The 25,514-nt window shown below is 49.0% G+C and overlaps 1 protein-coding gene across 4 annotated transcripts in view; it reads right to left on the bottom strand.

The window, feature by feature from the left end:
• The window catches only part of CHD7 (chromodomain helicase DNA binding protein 7), a 190,814-nt gene extending 188,697 nt beyond the window's left edge, over positions 1–2,117 (bottom strand). For 3 of the 4 annotated variants that reach the window (XM_078441927.2, XM_078441930.2, XM_078441929.2), the window contains exon 1: positions 1,772–2,117. The gene's annotated coding sequence lies outside the window, so the exon portion shown is untranslated. Of the gene's footprint in view, positions 1–1,083; positions 1,368–1,771 lie in introns of those variants that run through there. The other variant, XM_078441928.2, reaches the window with a different exon arrangement.
• Positions 2,118–25,514: the final 23,397 nt, after the last annotated feature.

Genomic DNA, 25,514 nt, shown 5'->3' with positions numbered 1-25,514 from the left:
ATGGGCCGATTTCAAGATAAGTTATTTAAATCGATTGCTAGATAATATACAATGGGAAACTAAAAAGTATACTTAGCGAGTGGAGAGCTGGATAGTGTATCTAATTCTAGCAATTCAAAAGGAAACTCTCCATGTGGGTTGCTACTTTTCTTTTGTCCATTGTCTGTTCAGAAGAGGGGGAAAAAAAAACTAGTTTAAAATCGAGGCGTGAACAGTCTCTAAAAGTGACCTCCGGGAAAACCGTCCGACCCATAGCAGGAGCACTCCCCGCGCCGCCCGCTCTACGGGGGCGCTCACAAAGCGGGCGGCCGGCCGGGAGTTTGGGGTGCGCTCCCACGGCGCGGGGCTCCTCGAGGCAGAGCCATCCGGAGAAAGGCGGCTCGGTAATGATGGCTGCTCGGGGCCGGCGGCTCCTTCCCCGGAGCCTCCCGACCCCCCCCCACCCCCCCTCCCGGGATCCGCCGCCCTCCCCACCCCACCCCCCCACCCCCGAGCGGCGCTCGCGCGGACGCGGCTGCCCTGCACCGCAGCCCACCGGGTGCCCGCGCCCCTGCACCCCCGGTGAGCCCAGTCCCCGGTGCGAACCAAACAAACAACGCGTCCCCCGCCGCCCTCCTTCCTCTCCCCGCTGACCGCTTGGCCTCCAGCCACCTCGGCCGTTCACGCTCCGAACCGCAGATTTCTGCGGGGGCAGAGCGCACCCGGGCCACCGCGGGGGCCACCTGGTGAACCCCCCCCCCCCCACGGCGCTGACCCCCGGCGGGGTCGGGGGGTGGGGAAGCCGAGTTGCCCTAGGGGGGTTAAAGTCGCTATTATGCAGTCGCCGCCGCCGGCCCGGCCAGCTCGGCAAGGTGGGGTCCCCTCCTCGCCGCGCCTCCCCGCGCTCGCCCCGGCCCCGCTCCCTTTCTTCTCCTCCTCGAGCACTTGGGAGCCGCCGGGGAGCCCCGGGAGCCCCCAGCTCCGGGCTCGCAACTCCGCACCCGCGGCCGGCACCGGCTGGGGTCCCGACGCCCCCAGCGCCGCGTGTTCGCGCCGCCCCCGCCCCACGCGGCGCCCCGCGCACTTTCCCCGCCGCCGACCCACCTCGCCCGGTGGCCGTCCCCGCGCGGGCCGGCGCCGCCGCGCCAGGAGGGACGCACTTTGTTCGCGCCGGTGCGGCCGCCGCTCCCGGCGAGCGCGGCGTGGTCGGTCCGGAGCGGGGGGCGGGGGCGGGAGGCGGGGGTCGCCGCCGTCCCCGAGCCGCCGCCGCCGCTCAGCCGCCCCGCGCCCGCGCGCCCATCGCCCACTCGCACTTGAGTTGGAGCCCAACTTTTCCTCCTTCCTTTTTCTTTCGAATGGAGCCGGCAACTCGTGCTCGGCGCCGGCGGGAGGAAACGCGCTCGCGCTCCCCCGCGCGCAGACACGCTCCCTCCTGTCCCCCGTCCCCCCCCCACGCCGGCAGCACAACAAAAAGCCATTTACATGCGAGGAAGTGACCCTCGGCCGGACCGCGCGCCCCCGCCGCCGCCGGCCCCGCGGACGCAGGCAAAAGTTGGGGCGCCGGGCGGCGCTCGGGGCGCGGGTTCGGGCCCCGCGGGCGGCGACGCCGGCGACACGGCTCGGGCGGCGCTGCGCTCCAGCGCCGGCCCCGGCCCCCGCCCGCCCTCGCCCCTCGCCCCGCACACGCCCAACTCCTCGCTCCCAACTCCTCGCGCGGCCCCGGCCCCGGCCCGGAGCGATTTCCTGCCGCCGCCGCCCCTCCCGGAGGCGCCCGGCGAACTCTCGCGCTCACCGGGTCGGTCGGTAGGGCTCCTCCGCTGCCCTGTGCCGAGGGGAAAACAAAACGCAGAGCGGGCTCCGGAGTTGGCTCGGCGGCCGCGGCCAGGGGGCTAATCCACGGGCGCGGAGTTGGCCAGGGGCGAACGGGGCTCTGGCGAGTTTCAGGGTCTCCGGGTCCCCGGGCCGCCTCTTCAGCGGCGCTCCTTTGTGTAATTTCACTCGATTCAAGTTTAATCCGATAGTTCCCGAGCACGAGCGCGTCCGCACTACCACGGCTCAACCCCCGCGCCGCCGCCGCCGCCGCCGCCGCCGCTGCCGCCGCCGCCGCCGCCGCCGCCGCCGCCGCCGCCGCCGCGGCCCCAGCACGCCAGCGCCTGCGCGCGCCCGGCACGCCGCGCGCGCCCGAGGCCGCGGGGCCGCGCGCGCCCGCCGCCGGCTCCCTCAGCGCCGCGCCCGCGCGCCGCCACCTGACGTCAGGCGCGCCTGGCATAATTTATGCAAGAATTCGGCCGGGGTGGCGGAGGCCGAGGGAGAGGCCGAGAGAAAGGGGGCGGCGCGGGGCTGCGGGGCCGCGGGCTGCGGAGGGCGGGCCGGGCGCCACTTCCCGTCCCCGGGCGGGCGCCGGCGCTGCGGGCGGTTCTCCCCGCCGGCCGGTGCGCGACCGCCGCGCAGCCTCTCCGGCCGGGCTGCTCCGAGCGCTTGGCCGCCGCGCGGCAGCGCCCCGGGCGCGGGCTGGAGAGGGTGCCACGTTTCCCCGCGCGGCACCTTCCCGGAGTCAGGGTGCGCCGCCCCGGGGCAGGAAGCGGCGGCCGGGAGCCAGCAGCGGTCCTCCTGGCCACAGCGAGGGGTTTCCAACGCTACGCGGACGGCGGCGGCTCGAGGGGTTTGGACGTCTCTTCTGTAATTATCCTTCAACTTGAAATTATTTTCCCACATGCAGTTATTTAGAATGGACACTTAGCATTTCGTCTAGATGTCTCCTGCCTCTCCACATTGCTCTTCCTACGTCCTCGTTGACAGGACAGCCGGATCCACTGCTAAATCAAAAAGTTTAACTAGATGGCGTTGATTTTGTTGAATTTGTTAGCATGCCAAAAAGGGGGGAGAGAGCGCAATGGTTATGAAACAAAGAAATAGGTTGTGTGCCCATTATTAAACGTGTCAGGGCTAGAGTGTTTCAATCATTCTTTGGCCAAAAAAAAAAAAAAAAAAAAAAAAAAATGGCACTATTATATGATCTCCTAACCTTGAATGTCCACACCTATTCTTTTCTCCTCCCGGTACGAAATGAATAGTGTGAACCTGGAGAAAATTTGCTTTTACTAATTTTCCTTTTGGGAGATAAATCGACAAACGTTTACCAAACACTTTCTGTGTGCAGATTACTGAGCAATTACAATTCTTTTAAACTCTCTACAGTTGTACACTTTAAGATGACTGTATTAGGTTAAAGATTACATTTATTTTTTAACCAAGGAAGGAACTTATATCAACCAAAGATACTCCTAAAATAAATACAGAGTACAGCAGCATGCTATTATTGGACTCCAGAATAAACTGCGAAAATTGCAAAACTATGCAAAATATACTTTCTCCTCATTCACCACCTGTAGTGCCAAGACTAATCACAATATTTCCAGCTGAACAAAAGATTAATCAAAACCATTTTGCTACGTAACAACTAGAAGTCTTCAATAACTAAATTTGATTATACTAGAATTACCCCCTAAAACATTTTTCTAATATTAGTAATTATTGCCTAAAGATTTGTTACATTATACTGTCATTTATTGAAATGCATTGGTTTTGGCTTTGTCAATTATTTGAGTGGTGTTTTAACAGAGCTAAATGTTTCAAGGGATTTACAGATAAACAGCAGCAAAAAAGATTGACACTACAGAAAATTCCGACATGAAAAAATTGGAAAACACTAAAATCGACTTCTACCTGTTTTATAGCCCCATATCGTAAACCAAGAATCAGAATTCTGAGATTAGGTTTACATTTTCATTAAGTTAATATCTCTCAAAGCATATGGGGGCTGCTTTTGGTGGATGTGTGTGAAGAGAAAGGTTAAATACAGGATACAATGTCTACAAAGAAATCACCAGTACCTTGCTGTATCAGAGGACATAAAAGTGACATAAAAAGAACTATTTCCTATCCTTTACAGTATACCCCAGCCCATTGTCAGATGTGCATATGTTTCAAGGGTAATTATGGGGGGGGGGGGGGCATCTGGATATAGTGAAAGTATATTAGTTAACCTTTAATCAGCAAATAGTATTAAGTGACTATGAGGAGGTCCGCTTGTGCCCTTGTATATTTAACTAGACAGGTAGGACACTTTTCTTGAAACATGAGAAATGGTAAAATAGTACAGCCCACGCAAAGTAGAAACAACACAGTCGTACTGCCCCTCCCTGACTTTTTCTCCCTCCTGGTCCCAACCACCGTTCTGACAGCTATGATGGAGAAGACTCCAAGCTTTTAGGAGTTACAGGGAAGAGGGGGGGGGGCGGGCAGAGCTTGAGGGGCCTGGAAAAGCAGAAAGCCTCAGGGGCAAACTCTAGCCAGCTCTGGCCTACTGAGGTCTTCACTTTCACCCAACCTCATTAGCCTGGGTTGTTTTCTCTCCATTTGCTTCACTATTGAAGTTTTCCCAATGAGAATAATTTGAATTCACAAGCTTTCCCTTTAAGTATGCGAATACCTTAGGGAGAGATAAGGGACTCCTGGTCACTCACAGATGATTGTAAATTTGTTCCATGGGTCATTTTCTTCCCAACACCTAGTTGAAACGAACAAATTTAGAGATACATTTATTCATTCAACATGGAGTGCCTAAGAGGTTCCAGGCATTGTTCTAGACAATGGAGATGCAGTAGTGAACAAAGCCAAAATGCCTGCCTTCTTGAAGTTTACAGTCCAAACGGTTGGTAGTTTTGATTTCGTGGTCAGAGACAATGGTGATTTTGGAGTCTGAGCCTTGGGGGACAGGGCAGGCCCATGTCCCTTGCAGCTGGAAGGTAATGGAAAGGTACCAGGGACCTGGGAAGCGGACACAAAAGTATGGAGTAGGTGCCAGCAGCAGAAGGCAGTTGAGAAAAATACCAAATACAATTTAACCTGCTACAAAAAGGTTTTCTCAGCCCCTTGAAATGAATGAAAAGTCTTCCAAGAACTCAAACAAATGCTACATTACTGTTTAGACAAATAGTTGTCTCTGTTTGGGAACATAGCCATAATGTATCAACGTGTAATACTTCATGAGGCCAGGGGGAGAAGGAATGGGGGGGGGGGGGTAATTTATGCATCCGAAGTAACTGAGGGTGCCTGGTTGGCTTAGTCTGTAGAGCATACCATTTTTTTTCTTGAAAGATATTATTTCAAACTCAAGTATATCAAACTCAAAACCCTGATATCAAGAGTCACCTCCTGCTCTACCGACTGGGCCAGCCAGGCAGCCTGAGCATACTGCTCGTGATCTCAGGGTCATGAGTTCAAGCTCCATGTTGGCTTGCAGAACCTACTTAAAAAATGAAAACCTGAAAATGACCCAAACTTTAGGAATACCTCATATTTATTTTTTCCCCATGTTTTAATGTTTACTTCTGAGAGAGGGGCAGAGAGAGAGGGAGACACAGAATCTGAACTCCGTGCTGTCAGCACAGAGCCCAATGCAGGGCTTGAACTCATGAGCTGTGAGATCGTGACCTGAGCCGAAGTCGGACGCCCAAGGGACTGAGCCACGCAGGCATCCCAGGAACACTTCACATTTAAAACTAGAGCCCTGGGGCGCCTGGGTGGCTCAGCCGGTTAAGCGTCCGACTTCGGCTCAGGTCATGATCTCACAGTTCGTGAGTTCAAGCCCCGCGCCGGGCTCTGTGCTGACAGCTCGGAGCCTGGAGCCTGCTTCCCATTCTGTGTCTCCCTCTCTCTCTGCCCCTTCCCGGCTCATGCTGTGTCTCTCTCTGTCTCAAAAATAAATAAACATTTAAAATAAAGAAAGAAATAAAAATAAAACTAGAGCCCTATCTGTTCTTCCAAATGTTATCAACTTTTAAAAAATTACAGACACTACACTAATTCTAGTGTTGAAGACCTACTTTGATGTATCTCGTAATTCATCTTTTGAAAATGTGTTTGGGACCAATTTCCAAGTCACAGAAAACAACTCTCTTTAGGACCACATCTCTTTTTCTCCGCTAAAACTGTACTATTCTACGTCATCACTTATCAAACGTGCATCCAAATGATTTTGGCAAGCTCCAAACAATACATTTTGCCTTTAAGTGATGAAGATTTGCTGCCATTGAAGATATAGAGAGAAATAAAGTACATATCCTTAAAGAGCTATAAATGCTGAAGGAAGCACCAAAAAGGAAAGTCCAAAAAGCATTTCCTGCATCGCTGGAATAACGGCATCAACCTTCCTCTGTAATTTTTTTATAAGGGAAAGAATGCAGTTGGATTTGTGAGCTCACCCTACATGTTCGATTCATAATGAAGCGACGTGCTATGAGGTTTTGCTAGTCACTGCCAAGGTCAAGACATCAGGTAAAAAGAAAGCCACAAGGGCTACAATTAGGCCACTGTTGGCTCGCAAAGAGCGCATGTTTAGCTAAGGTTTAGCAAACATTTTGTTGAATGCCTACTTTCTTCCAGCAAACATTTATTGAGGGCCTAGCATGTGCCAGGCTGTTGGCATCGGAGGACATGGCTCCCTGTCCTCAAGGAGCTCATGGCTCATGCCAGCATAAAGAAAGAAGTGATTTTTGCCACCTGAGACAGCAGAGCATGTTTCCTAGAAGCAGGGAGGCTTGGGCTGGGTCTCGAGTAAGCACAGGAGTTCATCAAAACAAGGAGGGTGGGGGCAGTCCCGACAGACATCCAAGAAGTCCGGCAGTTCTTAAAGCCTGGTGAGCGCTCGTCACTGCTAGTGAGCCCACACTGAGTGGAACATGGGAGGTGAGCCAATGTTCCTCTTCGGTCTCCTCTGATCCTCCCCGGGTGGGCTGGCTGTCCTGGTGTTCTCCCAAAAGTGCCTATCTGCATCAACACTGGTGGACACCAAATTATAATTAATTGCTGTCCTATTTTGTTATTAGGTTATGAGCTACTTGGGGGCAATGAACATGCCTTATCTTTTAGCATTCATTCCTAGCTGGCGTAGAGCCTTCTGTGTAGAAGACACTCAGCAGGGGCACCTGGGCAGCTCAGTCGGTGAGGTGTCTGACTCTTGATTTCGGCTCAGGTCATGATCTCATGGTTTGTGAGTTCAAGCCCTGCATCTGGCTCCATGCTGACAGTGTGGAGCCTGCTTGGGATTCTCTCTCTCTCTCTCTCTCTCTCTCTCTCTCTCTCTCTCTCTCAAAATAAATGAACTTAAAAAAAAAGGTGCTTAGAAAATGCTTACATACTTACATAAATGGTGGTGGTGAGGTGGTATGAGACTAGACTGGAGAAGTAGATGGGGCCAAGGAGAGCTCTAGTTGTCACCCCCAAAGGGTTTGGAGTAACTGATGAATTCAGCAAGAGAGTAACAAGTCAGATCCTAGAAAGGTCTTGGAAAGATCTCTGCGATATGGTGCAGAATGTGGAAAACTAGACCTGAAGCAGGAAGGCAAGTGAAGTGGGCCCCCAAAGACAAGAACGGGGAAGATATAGAAGCAATTGCCAACTTCTTTGTCTCCTACAGACTCAGGACATTACTCCTCACGTGGTCTGTCATCCCATTGGGAAGACAAGGCAGAACTGAAGAACCACTCCGCCCTGTGGTGGAGGAGGGCAGTGTTCTTAATGGAGGGAGCACTGAAGGGGGCGGGGGTGGGGGGGAGAGTGAAGGTAGTGGTTCCAATGTGACCCTGCCGCCAATCTGGGAAGAGCCATCTCACCTCTTCTCCCCTCGGTTACCAGCCCACTGAACTTATCCCTGAGCTTATCCCAAGGAATAGGGGGCAATACCTGCAGTCTCTTGTCTCCATTTCCGGGCTAACAAATGGAAACCTTCAGTGCTAACTTAGCCAATTATAATGAGATTCTTTTACAACACATTTAAAGTGGGAAAATATCGTGTCTTATTCAACAGCTATTGAGCACTTCCTGAGCCTCACAACACTGCTGGGTACCTACAGAAACAAAACTAAAGCAAACCCCTTCCCTAAAGGAGCTCTCTGAATCTATTGGGCGTGGCGCACATCGAAGCATGTCATTACAATTGAAATACGTACAAGGTAGAGTGGTAGCTCAGAAGAAGGGACGACTAATTTTGTTTCTGCCCAAATAAGCAGGGGAAGCTTTACAGAGGATGTGACATTTAAGCGGAGTCTTCAAGGACTCTGCAGATGGCAGGGGTGGGGAGGTACACCAGGCAGGAAAACTGTCCGGGACATCCATTGGGCAGATGGCTAGCATCAGCACTGCAAGTAATTTGGCTCAAGTACAGCATAAACAGGGAAAGGACAGGAGATGAGGTTGGAAATATAGGTAGAGCCAGATTGGGGAGGGTTTTGTAGCATATTCAGAAACCTTTATCTTACTCTATAGGTGGCAAGGAGCCACTACGAGATTGTCAGCAGGAAAATGACAGAGACAAACGTGGGTAGATTGGCTGTGTGAGCCAATCCACAGAGCGGGGAGGCCATGAGGAGACATCACGGACGGTCAGAGTACACCATGACAAAGCCCTTGACCAAGGCAGCGTTCGAGGTATGGGGGTGAAGGAATAAATGTGAGAGATATTTAGGTGACATAGTTGATAAGCTTTGGTGAGTGACTGATTATTGGGAAGTGGAGGAAAAGGAGGGGTGAAGATTCACTTCTAAGTCTCTTCCTTGAGTGACTAGTAACTAGGTGCATCACTAACCAAGATCAAGAATAAGGAGCAGAAGCAGTGTGTAGAACACATGCTTTGGTGTGGGAATTCGAGGGATCTGTGGAATAATCAAGTGGGGGTGCCCATGAATTAAGAGATAAGAATGCAGAAGTCTAGTCCGGTCTGGAAGTATAGGTGTAAGAATCATGAGGCATGAATAGTACTTAAATCCATCGGCATGGATGGCCTTGTTTGGAAAGACGTACAACCTGAGACAAAAGCAGGCCGACGATAGGAACCTTTAAAGCCCCATGTTTTCTCAGTTATTTATTACTGTGCAACAAACCACCCCAAAAAGTAGTGGCTTAAAACAAAAATTTATTATTCATCTGGTGGGTTGGCTGGGGGTTGGGATCAGTTGGAAAACCTGGGGTAGATGTCTCTCTCTCTTTCTCTCTCTCTCTCTGTGTCTCTCCCCCTTTCTCTCCACTTGGTCTTTATCTTAGTCATCCAGATGACAGGACAGTCTCTGAGAAATATTCCAAGAAGGCAAGCCCCAAACACAAGCACCTATCAAGCCTAGGCTGTCTTCGTGTCTACTGATGTTCCAGTGGCCAAAGCAAGCCACATGGTTAAGCCCAGAATCAATGTGACAGGAGTAGGAAAGGGGGAAATTGTATGACTGCCCTGAGGAGTACTTCCCTGGGGAACACTACTCATCTGTGTAAAACACACGTTAGGAGACAGGCAGAAAAAAATAATATAGGGAGACATCAAAAAAGAAGCCACTATGGGGTGCCTAGATGGCTCAGTCGGTTAAGCGTCCGACTCTTGGTTTCCACTCAGGTCATGATCTCACAGTTTGTGGGTTCGAGTCCCATATTGGGCTCTGTGCTGACAGTGTGGAGCCTGCTTGGGATTCTCTCTCTCTCTCTCTCTCTCTCTCTCTTCCCCTCCCTTGCTCACATTCTCCCTCTCAAAATAAATTAATTAACCTTAAAAATGAAAAAAATAAAAGCCCCTGAAGAAAACTCACAAAGGTTAATCGGAAAAGAAAAACAAGACTTCAAGAGAGAGAGTTTCTAGAAGGAAAGAGGCAACAATGACAAAGGTCACAGAGAGAGCCAGCAAGAAAGGAATGAACAGCGTTCATTGGATTTGGTCATTGTTAACCTTTTTATTTTCTAATGCTGAGGGCAGAGGCTGGATTGGAGAAGGGTGAGACAGCTCATGGGAACTGAGGACTTATAGACAGTTGGTGTAGACTTCAGAGTCTCAGTAGCAGTAGTGTGGTTATGAAATGAGAGATGGGGTGAGAGCCAGAGGAGATCACATTAAGGAGAGGGGAGTAGGCTTTCAACAAAACAACAGAAGCAAACATCAGGATGATAAGCATTCCTGTGGAGTAGGAGACAGGAGCAGGAGGCGAATGGGCCACCACATCGGAAAGGGAGGCTCGCAGGGAGGAGGGGTGCCATCAAGCCCTGGGTGGATGGCAGGAAAGACAAAAAACAAACAAACCAAAAAACAGAAAAGGTGGGTGAAAATGGCAATAAATTTATAGGTTGGGGTAGGGAGAGATGACAGAGAAGTTAGGCAAATTCATTTATAGTGGCTTCTGCTTTTCTTATTAACGCAGTGACTAATCATCTACTTATCGACATGTTTGTGGGTGGTGAAGAGATTTCAGAAAAGAGTTCAAGTTTTGGAATGGCCCCTGCAGGGAAGAAAGAAGCTGCAAAAAGAAGTAAAAGGACTCTCATTAAATCCTGAGCTGAGATTGTAGCCGCACTAAGTTGTTATGCAAATTCCTTTTCTTTCTTTTAATGTTTATTTATTTTTGAGAGAAAGGGCGTGAGCAGGGGAGGGGTAGAGAGAGAGGGAGAGAGAGTCCCAAACAAGCTCTGCGCTGTCAGCGCAGAATCCGATGCGGGGCTCGATCCCATGAACCGTGAGATCACCACCTGAGCCAACATCAAAAGTTGGACACTCCACCGACGGAGCCACCCCATTTGCAACTTTCTTAAGTGATGTTCACCCCTGCAGAAATGGAGCACAGATGGTGAATTGGCAGATCCACCCAGGGGAGTCAGTTTCCTGTGGAGACCCAGAAGGATCCAGGCCATGCCAGACCAGCTTGAGTCATTACCTGGTGACACAAAGTAGCCACAATCATGGGTCCTTTGTTTAACTGTAGGGCATGAGTTTTACATACATATTGTATGATAGCTAGGGGATAGCTGGCCATCTCAAATCCTTTTTTTGCCAATATATATGGTAGCAACAACCAAGAAAAAAACTAAATATTTCTCCTCTTCCTTCTGTTTCGTTGAGACCCTGGGTAGCTGGTTGGCCCGTTTGATTGGATTCCAGTGCTAACCAGGCCAACGCCTTGGGTGTTGTTTTTGTTCCGGTGAACAGCATTCAGTATCAGACATAATATCATCGCTGCAAGTTCTCGGACAATTCTAGGCTAAAGTACGTCAAACTCAAAGTTGTACTTTGATATGTAAAATGAGAACAGGTCATAATTTAAGGTCACCTAATTCCACATCTTACGTGTCAGATCTCATGATGCTCCTACATCTAACTCTGGTTTAGACATTTGCCAACAACTATCGCCAGCACATAATACTCCAGGCGCCTTCTTCCTTCGTCCAAATAGTCACAGTAGACAGAATAGGAGATCTGGGTTTTGTGGATCGTGGACATACAACCCTCTCGTGCAGATGAAGAATCTGACACCTGAGAGGTTGTCCTGCCGTTAAAGACAAAGTTGGGATCCGAACCCTGGCCTTCTAAACCCCTCCTCAGTGTTTTTCTCCCCAAACAGAAATCTGATAACAGCTGAAAGACGGAAAGACCACTTGCCTTTCCCACGACCCACCAAGAGCCGAACTCCTTTACATCGAATCGTTGGCACGTCGCTCTGCTTTAAGGGGGGAAGGTCACATTGAGACACAAGTCCGTACCCTGATCACAACATGTTGCCTTAGGCCGCGGTTCTGAATAAGATGCATTTGAGAATCGTGCAACCAATGGTGGTTAATCTCTTCTCCTCCTTGGAAACACTACCGGCTCTCTGCCTTAACCGCTCCACGGTGAACTGCCACAGTCACGGGGACGCACGGAGCCGGTACACCGCTCGGCTCTGGGAAGGGTTGGCTCGGTACCAGCACCCGGGACAGTGCCCGGCATGTCAGAAGCCAGCGACAAGTGCTCAGAGAATGAGTGTTGCCCTTAAGGTGCTGGGACGGCTGGATCCAGAAAGGCAAGACTAATTTCTAAAAAGGATTCTGGGGGCACCTGAGAGGCTCAGTTGGTTAAGCCACCGGCTCTTTGACTTCGGCTCGGGTCATGATCTCACTGTTCGTGGGATCGAGCCCCACGTCGGGTTCGGCGCTAGCAACGTGGAACCTGCTTGGGAGTCTCTGTCTCCTTTCTCTCTGCCCCTCCCCCACGTGTTCTCCCCTCTCTCTCTCTCTCTCTCTCAAAATAAATAAATCAATAAATAAACCTTAAAAAAAGATCTGGTGTATCTGAATCTGAAAGGAGAAAAACTTTCTCATCTCACCTTGCTCTGTAGTCTAGCCTAGCGAACTTCCTCCGGAGTAAATACTTTGCGATATGTTTATAATGTGCTTATGAGATGATTGAGCTGCAATACTGGGGTTTGTCATTTAGAGAGCCGGCAAGAGTTCATGCTAACCCATCTCCTCAGCTCCTCTCGGGAGCGTCTCCAGCGTGGGAGCCACTATAACTTCAGTTCACAGGTAGAGCGTCGTGGGTCAACAGGGCAGGGACTGGCGGGACACAGGGGTGTGAACCGTCCCGGCCCCGTTCCCGTCCTCACGGTTTTGTGGTGGGGCCCCCACAAGCCACGGCCCTTGAGTCACTCCTGAGTCACCCGGGCTGCAATGGCACGATGTCTCAGCAACAGCCCATTCGTTCATTACCTCTTGGAGAAGATGTATTCTTACCACCACCCCCCCCCCCCCGACACGTCAAGGGGAGAATATACACGTGTGGGCTCCCGGATGGCACAGACTGAGGCAATGGAATAAGTATGACTGAATTTGGGGGACCGACACCACATTCCGTAGGGTATGTTTCCCTTGCTTCATGCTGTTTTTTATTTTTTATTTTATTTTATTTTATCTTATTTTATTTTATTTTTTAAATTTTTTTAACGTTTATTTATTTTTGAGACAGAGAGAGAGCATGAACAGGGGAGGGTCAGAGAGAGAGGGAGACACAGAATCTGAAACAGGCTCCAGGCTCTGAGCGGTCAGCACAGGGCCCGACGCGGGGCTGGAACTCACGGACCGCCAGATCGTGACCTGAGCGGAAGTCAGACGCTTAACCGACGGAGCCACCCAGGCGCCCCTCATGCTGTTTTTTAAAAATAAATTGGCATTAAGTATACACAATATAAAAATACTTTTGTAACCAGTTCTAAGTGGCCAAGCGAGTGGCATTAGGTTCATTCACAGTGTTGGGCAACTCTCACTACTATTCATCTCCAGAACTTTCTAATCCTCCTAAATGGAAAGTCTGTACCCATTAAACATGAACTCCCTGTTCTGCCCTTCCTCCAGCCCCTGGCACTCTCTCCTTTCTTTTACCAACTCTAGGTACCCCGTGTAAGCAGAATCACATAATGTTTGTCCTTTGACGTTTGGTTTATTTTACTTAGCACAATGATTTTAAAGTTCCTCTATGTGGTAGCACGTGTCAGAATTTCCCTCCTTCTTGAGACGGAATCACGATCCATTGTAGTGTGTGCCACATTTTCTTTTTTTTTCTTAATTTTTTTAATGTTTATTTGTATGAGAGAGAGAGAGAGAGAGAGAGAGGCAGAACATGAGCAGGGGAGGGGCAGAGAGAGAGGGAGACACAGAATCCGAAGCAGGCTCCAGGCTCCGAGCTGTCAGCCCAGAGCCCGACGCGGGGCTCGAACTCACGGACCGTGAGATCACGACCTGAGCCGAAGTCAGATGCTCAACCAGCTGAGCCACCCAGGCGCCCCAATTTTCTTTTTTTTTCTTGTTATTTTTTTAAATGTTTATTTAAATGAGAGAGAGAGGCAGAGCGTGAGCAGGAGGTGGTCAGAGAGAGAGGGCGTGCCACGTCTTCTTTATCCGTTCATCTGTTAATGGAAACGTGGGCTTTTTCCACCTCGGAGCTATTGTGCACGGCGCTGTTCCCAACAGGGGCATAGCCTCATCTTTTCTAAGACCAGACCCCATCCAACCAAAGCCCTGGCACTTTGTAGCTCCTCCTTCCCCGATACGGGTTCATGCCAGCTTCCCCGTGGCTTTGCCCGCTCCCGCGGCGAAGGCCTTACCACCTGTCAGCACAAAGGAGGCCGGCTTCCTCATGCCCTGCTGTGCTCTCTCCTTGCAGTGCTTCTCTTGATTCTGCACGTTCCCTGCTCCTGTCTCTGGGCACGGACACATGGCTGGACCCATTGCCTTCCCTGGAAACCACTGCCACAGGGTCAAGCACACCCAGCCCTCCTCTTCATGAGCGAACACTTAGTATACCTCAAGGTCAGACCTTTCCACACCACGCTGTAGGTAATAGCAAAAGTACCCCCACAACATGGAAAATTTGAATCAAAGGACAGATATGGTTGGTCGGATAATGCTTTATAAGACTTTCTCAGATTAGGGACGCCTGGGTGGCTCGGTCAATCGGGCGTCCGACTTCAGCTCAGGCTGTGGGTTTGAGCCCCGCTTCGGGCTCTCTGCTGTCTGTCTCCCTCTCTCTCTGCCCTTCCCCCCACCACTCCCAAAAATAAATAACTAAAAATAAAAGACTTTCTCAAATACTCCTAAAAATTTTAATGACATAAAATTACTTGCTACTTTGACTATTTACTGCTAAAAACTGGCTATCAGTTTATCTGTTGAGCTTTTCCTATGGGGTTTGTGGGTGTTACTGTGGATAGATTAAATGTCGACGTGCTACCTCCATTGCCCTCAGAAAGAGTACTTTTTTTTTTTTTTTTTTTCAGAAAGAGCACATTTCCTTTTCAATGTTTTATTTATTTTTGAGGGGGGGAGGGGCAGAGAGAGGGGGACAGAGGATCCAAAGCCGGCTCTGTGCTGAGAGCAGCAAGCCCAGGTGGGCTCAAACTCACAAACCACAAGACCATGACCTGAGCTGAAGTTGGACGCTCAACCGATTGAGCCTCCCAGGCACCCCTCAGAAAGAGTACATTTTAATGAGAGAGATACGGAGCACGGTGGTATAACTATGTTATACTACGTAACGATGGTTTGTCTTTACAATAGAAGCTACATAGGTATTGGAACGAGGTATATATTTTGGTGCCCATGTGCTATAATCTCCAAGCTATACGGTTATGTGTGTGTGGGGGGGGGTGTCTAGATGCAGAAGAATGTAAATGACATGTTCATAGTTGAGGAGGAAAAAGGCCAAATAATTTATAAGCACACATGCACATACGTATATACATATATACACTTATATATATGTGCATATATGTGTATTCGTGTGTGTGTGTGTGTGTGTGTGTGTGTGTGTGTAAATGGATAGATATGTCAAGAATGATTCCCACAAGGAACTGGCGATGATGGCTGCCTCTCAGGCAGTTGTGGATGCCAGAATACCTTTTTCCTGGACAACCTCTCTGGTACGGTTTAAATTTTTGACTGTGTGCACATATTACTTTCAAAACTTTTTTTTTTAATGTTTATAAAACTAGCAATAAAAGACAGTGTGTGGGAAGTGCTAAATGAATAGCGTATAAACAACATGAAAGGATCTCACAGGAAGGAAGGCGTGCTCTAGGCTGGGGCAGCCGGGACAGCTCATGGCTGAGGGGCAGGCTTTAGAGCTGGGATGTGCAGGACGGGCAGGCCTCGGGCAGGGGGAGGAGGCGTGTTGGAGTAGGGGGTGGGGGGACGGCACTCCAATGAGAAGGCACACAATAAGCAAACTTAGAGTCTATGAAATAAATCAATTGACCTTTGCCTGGGTGGAGGAATGTGGCAGTATCTTATTTACTTAATGTATACACTGGCCCATTCCATAATGCATTTTAAAACATTTATAAGACAAAAAGCGGCACAGAAGTATTAAAGTAGAAATAGAAACTGAGAGCAGGGCCTAGGGGGGACATATAAAATGTTTAACCAACAGAAGTAACCAGTTACTGAGCTTTGCAATCTGAGCCTCCTGATGGCCAGAGTAAAAAAGGAAAAGCATAAATATAGAGCTCTTGCTAGGGCAAGAAGGATAGTATAGCACCTTACTGAGTACCAGTTCTTTCTGTGAAATTTTCTAAGAAAGCGTCGCATGGGAATTCATGTAGGAGACAGGGAGTCACGGCCCTGAGAAGATCGTGTAAGCCAGGATAATGATCAGGAGCATCTTGGTTGAAGGTCATCCACGATGCAGTTCACTGGTCTACTTTAACAAAGTTCTTGGAACAGTAGATGGTAGATGAGTATCGCGTCTCCTAGAGAATTTTCCCTGAATATCCCGCTCTCAGCTGGAAATTCTTTGTGTTTGGTGTGTGTGTGTGGGGGGGGGGGGGGGGGGCGGTGGCGTTGGCTTGTAATTAAAGCCAGAGAACAGGTCACATGAAGACAGAGCCTAAATGGCTGGCATTCTGTATTAGTGGTCAATGACCAGTCACATGTTTTAAGATCAGACCAACAGGTAAAAGTGTGAGCAACCTATTAGGAAAAGCTGAGAAAGCTAGCAAGCAGAGCTTTGCCAGAGTGACAGGCAATTTGCCCTTCCCCTAGCGCGGGACCACAGGTGTCCCTTGAGACAAGTCCAGAATTATCCTCAGAGAGAAGCTTTGCCTTATTACAGTGCTTTCATAATTGCTCATTTGACTCTCTGTTTTTCAGCCCTGGAAAAGGACGTCAGATATGACATTGGTCCACACATTTTCAAGTCACTTGTTTTGCATGGCTATAGAAAAACATCTAACGCTAAGCAAGATAAAATGTTGGGGGGAGAGGGGGGGTTAGGACCAGATTGTGTTGGAGTACTCCCGGGAGTTTAGACTTTCCTCCGAAAGGAATGGGTAGCCATTGAAGGTTTGTAACCAGGATGTACATAGGCAGTAGCACATGATGTGTAGGGGGTTAATCCAGTGGCAGTTTATGGAGTGGAATTGAGGGGGGAAAAGAAACAGGGAGGGGGAGGGTATTGTAATATTTTTGAAGCCTGTAGGAGGGCAATAGGTGTGAGAATCAAAGAGAAAGGCTGCTCACCTTCTAGAGAGAAGGAACTGCAGGTCTTCGTGACTGAATATGAGAGCTAAGGAAAAGTAGAGGACGGCTCAGAGCCCTGGGTGAGTTACAAAGACAGCAAACTGCAGAAACAGACAAGGTGTCAAGACGGACACTTTGCGTGGGGGGAGATACATTTGTTTTTAGATGCGTTGATTTCGAGATGATGGCAGATGATCCCAGTGAAATGATCCAACGTCGGCTGATGATAGAAGAATGGACCCGAAAACAGACTTAGAAACTATCTGAATAAATGAGATCCCTGATGAAAGTTCCTCATTTCACCTACGAAATCTTCTTGCCCCCAGATCAACTTGCATCGGATCGCACCTCTAGATCCGACTACAGTTTACTGGAAATGTGGGAGGGAGGGGGGGCGGGGCTGGAGGAGGAATGTGTTCACATCATGAGGATGTGATTGGCAACCTCCAGAAGGCGGGATGTGGCATGGGACAATTGAGCTGGTGTTTTCTACAAATATATTGCAAGAAGAAAAAAGATGGAAAGAGAATCTAAAGAGTAAAAATTTAAGGGGCTCCTGGGTGGCTCAGTCGGTTAAGATTCCAACTTGGGCTCAGGTTGTGATCTCACTGGTGATGGGTTTGAGCCCCAAGTGATCAAGCCCCCTTTGATTCTCTGTCCGCCTCTCTCTCTGCCCCTATCCACTTGGGCTCCCTCTCAAAAAAATAAACAAACATTAAAAAAAAATTTTTAAGAAGATATTTTCAGAATGGGGTTTTTTATTTACATATTTTATTTATATATTTATTTTGAGACAGAGAGAACCGTGGGGGGAGGGGGAGAGAGGAAAACAGAGGATCCGAAGCAGGCCCTGTGCTGTCAGCAGAGAACCTGATTCAGGGCTCAAACTCACAAACCATGAGATCATGACCTGAGCTGAAGTCAGACACTTAACCGACTGAGCCACCCAGGCGCCCCCAGAGAGATTTAAAGAGCCACATCAACCAAGTGCAATTTGTGGACTTTATTTGGAACCTGATCTGAACAAACTAATTCTTCAAAAAATCTATGACACAATTGAGGAAATTTGATCTGATTGGATATTTTTAGATATATTAATATATTTGGGATTAAGGCTTTTTTTTTTGTAAAGAGTCCTTATAGGTTAAAAATATATACTGGAATATTTACAAATGAACTGATATAATTTCTGAGCCTTGCTCAAAAGAATTCTGTGGGAGTAGGACATGTGGAATGGTGGGGTACAGATGAAATGGGGGTGTGGCCATAGTGGGTAATTGTTGGGCCTGAGTGATAAATGCCTGGGGGGGGGGGGGGGGAGGAGAGCATCATTACACAATTATCTCTACCTTTGCATACGTTTAAAATGTTCCATGGTGCCTGGGTGGCTCAGTCGGTTAAGCATCCGACTTCAGCTCAGGTCATGATCGCGCAGTTCACGAGTTCAAGACCCGCCTTGCGCTCTGTGCTGACGGCCCAGAGCTTGGAACCTGCTTCGGATTCTGTGTCTCCCTCTCTCTCTGCCCCTCCCCTGCTCCCGCTCTGTCTCTCTCTCTCTCTTTCCCTCTCTCTCAAAATAGATATAAACACTAAAAACAAAAAGTTAAATGAAATAATGTGTATAAAGCACCTTATATTCTGCCTGACACAAAATACACAAAATATTTGCTACTAGCGTTGTTGTTTTATTACTGATCAGAGTGGTCATAACAGGCAAGAAAAGAGCCAGACCACGCAGCATGACAGAAGGCAAGAGACAGCTTTGATGCGAGGGCAATGATATTAGTGCCAGGTTACAATCAAGGAATCCGACGCCTTCATCAGATTAGGTAATCTGGAGGCCGCTGGCGATGTCAACATCTTAGTGTCATAAAGACGGGGCAGGTACAACCTGACGACAGGGACTTGAGCTGCAGCGCTGGGGAAGCAAAGGGGGTGGGGGTGGATTCTGTAGATTTCCCTATTTGGCCATGAAAGAAAGGAAAGGGGTAGAGCAGACAGGACAGGGAGCCCTTGCTCAACGTGAGGGGGCTCTGGCAAGTCTGTGGGAAGAGAGGAAGGAGCCCACAGAGGTGCTGGGCCCGGAGCAGTGTCCTCAGCCAAGGAAGAGAGACGAAGGGCTGGCCCTTGGGAGAGGTTATGCAGGGCAGTTGATTCACAGTGAGTGAGGTATGGAGAATGAAAACAGGATGAAGCCACAGGAGGAATGAGGGTTTCCAAGAACACTGGAAGGGACCGTGAGGGAGGAGTAAAGACCAGACAAGCAAGGCAGGAGCACAGAGAAGCATTGACGTGACAATGGAAAAGACACTAGCTGAGCACAGGCCTTGGCGTCTGGATGAGGGGCTGTGGATGGCCGATGACCAGCCTGGGGGCGGCAAGAGCAGGTGTTTGGAGTGCAGACCGGGGTCCCGGGCACTGTCAGAGGCCCGAGCACGCAGCCCGTGCACCCGGTTCTGTTGCAGAGATCGCTCTGTGGCCTTTGAGGAGTCCTCCTCCCGGGCGACGGGAGAGGGGCAGCCGCTGGCACCGGTCCCGAAGCGGCATCCATGGTGGCCCATGGGGGACTAGGGGCCTCCAGCTTCCCTGGTGGAACTGCAGGTGGTTGACGAAGGAGGGATAGGAACCCTCCCCAGGGAGCCCAGGGGGAGCACAGAGCAAATCCAGCCAGTGAGACATGTTAAAGTGTGCGGTCCTTTCCCTATTATTGCTGAGCCCTTCACTCTCCTCACTCCCTTAACTCCCGTCCCCCATCACCTCTTCTCTCAGCCTTATCCCAAGGGCAAGTTGATAGCACGGCTTTCTGACATTACCTGGTAATAGGAAAACCCTGGCAATGTAGCCACTTGCTTGCTGTAAAAACTCCTGAGTCTAACTGTCGTGACCTTTTGGTAAAAACTCCTGAGTCTAACTGTCGTGACCTTTTGACTCAGGAGATTAAGACTTGGGAAGAATACATTGCGAATCTAGATTCATCTGGACTATGATGTTGACATATTACGAAGTTTTCAAACTCAAACTTTCCAAACTCAGGGTGGCCTACGTTTCTGCTGGCCCCCAGTACTCATTGGTCCTTCTATTCCATACCGATGGCATTTTTAGCTGGGCACACGGCTGTTCAAAATAAAGCCTGTGTATCTCAGCCTCCCGTGCAGCCACACAGTATGTAGGCAAAAATGTTGGATGTGAGCTTCTGAGGAACTTCTGGAAAAGACACCTGGTGCACGCCCTTCACCCTTTCTTTATTCCTTCCTCCACCCGGCTGCCCAGAATTTGAGTCTAGCCTCCACCTCAGACCACAGAGAGAGCGGCACAGCCTCTGGATGGCCTACGTGAGAGAAAATCATCGTCTGAAGATTTGAAGTGAGACACACGCCAGCCCGACACCGTCTCTGCTTGAACTTGTACAGAACTGGGATGAAATTTCTCTTTTGTTTATGCTAATGTTATCTCAGGATTTTCTGTTAAGTGCAGCCAAAGCTAATTCTGGTTGATGTACTAAGTTTTAAAATTACCTAGCTATTGGGGCGCTTGCGTGGCTCAGTCAGTTGAGCGTGCGACTTAGGCTCAGGTCATGATCTCGCAGTGTGAGTTCGAGCCCCGCGTCGGGCTCTGTGCTGACAGCTCGGAGCCTGGAGCCTGCTTCGGATTCTGTGCCTCCCTCTCTCTCTGCCCCTCTTCCACTCATGCTCTGTCTCTCTCTCAAAAATAAATAAACATATAAAGTTAACTAGTTGTTGGTAAAAAAAAAAATTAACATAAAATTTGATATTTATAAGAATATAATAAAACCACGGAAGTAAAATTGTAAGCCAAATGATCATGTATTAAGCCAAACCTATAACCACGTGTTCTTAAAAGTATATTCAGTGACCCGTTTTCTTTTCTTTTCTTTTCTTTAACATTTTTTAAAAATTTATTGTTGAGAGACAGAGAGAGACAGAGCCTGAGCAGGGGAGGGGCAGAGAGAGGGGGAGACACAGAATCCGAAGCAGGCTCCAGGCTCCGAGCTGTGGGCACAGAACCCGATGTGGGGCTTTGAACCCACGAACCGCGAGATCATGGCTTGAGCTGAAGTCGGATGCTTCACCGACTGAGCCACCCAGGCGCCCCTCAGTGACCAACTGTCAACCGCTTTTCTTGCGCTGGGCCCGGCATCAGACTCTGAGGATGTCATAAGAAATAAGTCACCGCGTCTGCCCCGTGCACGGCACATCTGGGGCAACTGCAATCTGATCACAGCAGCGGGAATAAGCAGAGGGTGCGATGGGCACCCACCCCCTCCTCCCACCGCCTGAGGGAGGGCCCCGCCAATGCTTTCTCACACACGAGGCCCAGCCGAGACGGGAAGAACAAATAGGACGGGGTCAGACAAAGAAGAGGAAAGGAACGGCTTGCCAGGCAGTGGGACCCGCTGGTGCAGAAACTCGGACCCGAGGAAGCGTGGCACTTTTGCAGGGCTGCAAGAATGGCCGTGCCAAATGAGGGTCACTCATGCGGAGCCACGCGGGAACACGACAAGGCAGCGCTCTGTTGCACGGCATTAGCGGAGGCTTAGAGCTTGCAGTTCTAGAGTGTGGGAGGAAGTCACTAATGGCCTCGTAGAAAAAGGGCTGATAGACTTCACTCGGGGGGGGGGGGGAGGGGGCTCGCTTGGGCTTGCAGTTTGTAAGCCAGCGTGTCATGGCCCCGGGGCACACATCTGGGTGACACCCCCAAAGGACAGAGGCGTGCTGGGGGAGAGGCGGAGGGGAGGGCGTCTCGGTGAGGTTGAAGAGCAGGTGTAATAAAATCAAAGCCACGGGGGAAGGATGGAGGCTGTGGGTGCTTCCCACGCGGGCTGCACCTGAATGCACTTCAGAAGTGGGGTGGTGCCGGCAGTGTCCCCCACGAACACGGCAGAACGAGGCTCAGGGCGGGGGTGACAGCTCTGGAGTGGTGGCCACCCACTGTAGGCAGAGAGTTTTGCTGGAGAAGAGCTGGGGGGGAGGGGGGTGCAGAGAGCGGACCACGTCCAGGAATGAGCATGTTGGAGAATGAGGAGGGTTCCCTGCAGAAGGATGGGGGGGGGGGTGCCACGCAGGGAGAGACTGAAGGTGGGTCAAACTCCAACTGCCACACACACGAGTCAAGGGCAAGGCATGAGACAGGTCTTCAGCCAGGGTCCCTACTGTGGGCTTCCAAGTCTGTTTGTTTAAAATATTTTTTGTAGTAGGGGCGCCTGGCTGGCTATCAGTGGAGCATGTCAGTCTTGCCTTTGGGGTTGTGAGTGCGAGCCCCACTTTGGGTGTAGAGATTCCTTAAGAAGAAAATAAAAATAAATGTTGGGGCGCCTGGGTGGCTCAGTCAGTTGAGCGTCCGACTTCAGCTCAGGTCATGATCTCACGGTTTGTGAGTTCGAGCCCCGCATCGGGCTCGTGCTGTCAGCGTGGGGCCTGCTTCAGATCCTCTGTTCCCCTCTCTCTCTGTCCGCCCCTTCCCCGTTCACACCACCCCCCTCAAAAATAAACATTAAAAAAGAAACCTCAAAATATTTTCGTGGCAAAATATACACAATATGAAATGTCCCATTTTAACCATTTTTCAGCGTACAGTTCAGTGACATTCATTATACTCTCACTGCCACGCAACTATCACCACGATCCCTCTCCAGAACTTTGTCATCTTCCCAAACTAAAAATCTGTACCAGTTAAACAACGGCTCCCCATTCCCTCTCTGCTTCTGTGCCTGGGAACCTCTGTTCTACTTTCTATTCTATTTTGTCTATGAACTTGACCTCTCTACATACCTTATATAAGGAAAATTATACAATATTTCCTTTTGTGTCTGGCTTATTTCACTTAGCATAATGCCTTCAAGGCTCATCTGTATTGCAACATGTGTCAGAACTCCCTTCCTTTTAAAGGCTGAGCAATACCCCATTGTATGTATACGCCACATGTTGTTTATCCATTCATCTATGGGCGTTTGGGGCGTTTCACCTTTTGAGTAGAAAGTATTGGGGGAGAAGTTAGCAGGGAAAGGGAGGAACCAGAGCAGAATAGGAATGTAATCCACTCTCTCCTTTTACATAAAAATGTGGACATTGTAGTCTATGGGAGGTCTTAATGGCCCAAAGTCAAAAAGAACTTGAGTCTTGTGACCTTCAGACTGCTTTTTCTTCTAGTACTGAGTTGACCCCCAAGCTGGCCTGAATTCAGCCAAATTCCTTGAGAGACTAGGAAAACAGGTGCGGCAGATGAATAGTCCGGGCAGCCTGAGAACGGAGGCTGGAGTCCCGAGGCTCAATGCCACACCAGCACAGACATGGAGCCTGAGAGGCTGTTCCCAGGCAAAACTGTCAAAGCTGTTTTGGATCGCACCTCGAAGTGCCATCTATGCTCCTCCCAGGGAGATTTCTATCTTAAGGGGCACCTTTAGAACATTGAAAAATTTTAGGAGTCAAGAGAATGGGACTGTAATGGTACAACGGGAGAGACAGAGTGCTGTATCCAGGCAGGAGTCACCTCCTCTGCTTGCTGGTGAGGTTAGAAGGTTCCAGAGAGAAGTGGCTGGGCAAGTGCCCACCCAGGTCCCCTTCCATGGAAAGAATGGAGGCTCACTCACAGGTGCATTAGGGTTTTGCCTCTTTTTTCTTCCTCATAACTCCATGTTAGCTTTCTTGAGAGAAAATGCATCTTGTGCTCATTTGGCCATCTATACAGGGTGCACGGTTGCCTCCTGCACATAGTAAGTTCTCAGTCAAACCTGGGAGGATGATGAACCACTGGCCAAATATTTCAGACTTGCATAAAGGAGCCAGGGATAGGGGAAGGACTTTTGCTGCTCCTTTATCCTTCAGATTTATCATGACTCAGTAAGTAAATACTGTCACTGAAGAACATATTCCTCTGTTAATCTTTTTTTTTAAATGCTTATTTACTTTTGAGAGAGAGAGTACGTGTGTAGGAGCGGGGGAGGGGCAGAAAGAGGGGGAGACAGAGGATCCAGAGCGGGCTCCCCACTGACAGCAGAGAGCCCCATGCGGGACTCGAACCCAGGAACTGTGAGATCATGACCTGATCCAAAGTTGGATGCTTAACTGACTGAGTCACCCAGGTGCCCCTTCCTCTTTTCATCTTCGACAGCGAGCACTGAATGAGGTATATACTTCATTAAATATTTGCCTTACTTTTCTCTACCCATTTTTATTAGTCTCACACACACACACACACACACACACACACACACACACACACACCCTTGCTCTTGTATAATATGTAGAGCCAAACAATATCCAGACTGTACCAGAATCCTCTTAAACTTACCACAATGGAGGCGCTCGGGTGGTTGTCGTTTAAGCGTCCAACTCTGGATCTTGGCTCAGGTCGGGATCTCGGGGGTTCCTGAGATCAAGCTCCACCTCTGACCTCTGACTGTGCGCTGACAGCTGGGAGCCTGCTTAGGATTCTCTCTCTCTTTTGTCTCTGCCCCTCCCCCGCTCATTCTCTCAAAACAAACACACTTACTACAATGATTGTTTTTTATAAAGGGTGCCCCAATTGCCTCTACGATCAGCTACTACCCATGAATAAATGCAAGTATACATCAATCCCTACTTAGGGGACTGGAGTTTATGAGAACGTAATTTTACTTCCCTCTTAGATTTTGTTTCCTACTCTGTGTGTGTGCATGTGTGTGTGATTTCTATGAAAATCAGAGGTCTCCAAGTCCAAGGCAAATGTATAGAACAGTCAGGCTAATTACTACTGTTTGTCCAGTGTTTTGAGGTTGGTGGTAAAGACTATCCTCACTTGATCCTCACCTCAGCAGTGTGAGCCGGTCGGGATAGTAAATAGTTGCTAATTTATAATGTGGAAATTAACTTTCAGACAAAGCTTGGCAGAAGGCCAACTGATTTGGACGTGAGTCTTTTAATCCCAAATCCTAACCTTTTCCCACTGTATTATGTGCTGGTCATCACTACCTACAATCTCCTTTAGACTGGCAGTTTATTTTCAATGCTCAGTTCCCTTGAAATCTCTGTGAAAACCAACAAATGTAGCAAATGGCAATTTTAGATCTCATTTTAAAAGTGTTTTTCTTTCAAGTGATCACTTAATCAGGTTTGCCATGGTTAAACAAGGCTGAAATGGTCTTCATTGTAGATACACTCCTAAAGTTAACTATTTTTAAAAAGTTTCACTATAAACAGTAAAAAACATCATTTACCACTCCATAAAGTTTGGAAAAAAGATTTTTTTAAAAAGGTTTCAAACTGAAAACCACAGGTAAAATGTCAGTAAAGTGTACTATAGGACTTTTACCAAATCAGTACCTAAAATGTTTTCTAAACTTGAAATTATTCAAGCCTACATACACAAGAGAAGCCCTTTCTCCAGGATTTATTTTTCCCTTATCAATTGTTGCAATAATCATTTGGTTTGTCCTGTAAACAGATATGAAACATGCTGGGAGAATACTTTTCTACAGAAATGGTAAAGAATTATAATGCATATGTTTTTCTTCCGCTTCAAATATTTTAAGTACATGACTTGCTTTTACCTTTACATAACCTCATTTATTTTTGCCTTATTTTACTAAAGAAACTTTCTTCTTATAAAAAAATTTTATTTCTTACTAAATTATACTTCCTTCCACCAAAGTGTAACAAAGTCAACAGACTGGTTGTACAGTAATG

This window comes from Panthera onca, chromosome F2 (assembly GCF_046562875.1).
Source record: "Panthera onca isolate mPanOnc1 chromosome F2, mPanOnc1 haplotype 2, whole genome shotgun sequence".
NCBI classification, from domain to species: Eukaryota; Metazoa; Chordata; class Mammalia; order Carnivora; family Felidae; genus Panthera; species Panthera onca.
The sequence above is the reverse complement of the archived record's forward strand: the minus strand, read 5'-3'. Positions and strand labels throughout refer to the sequence as shown.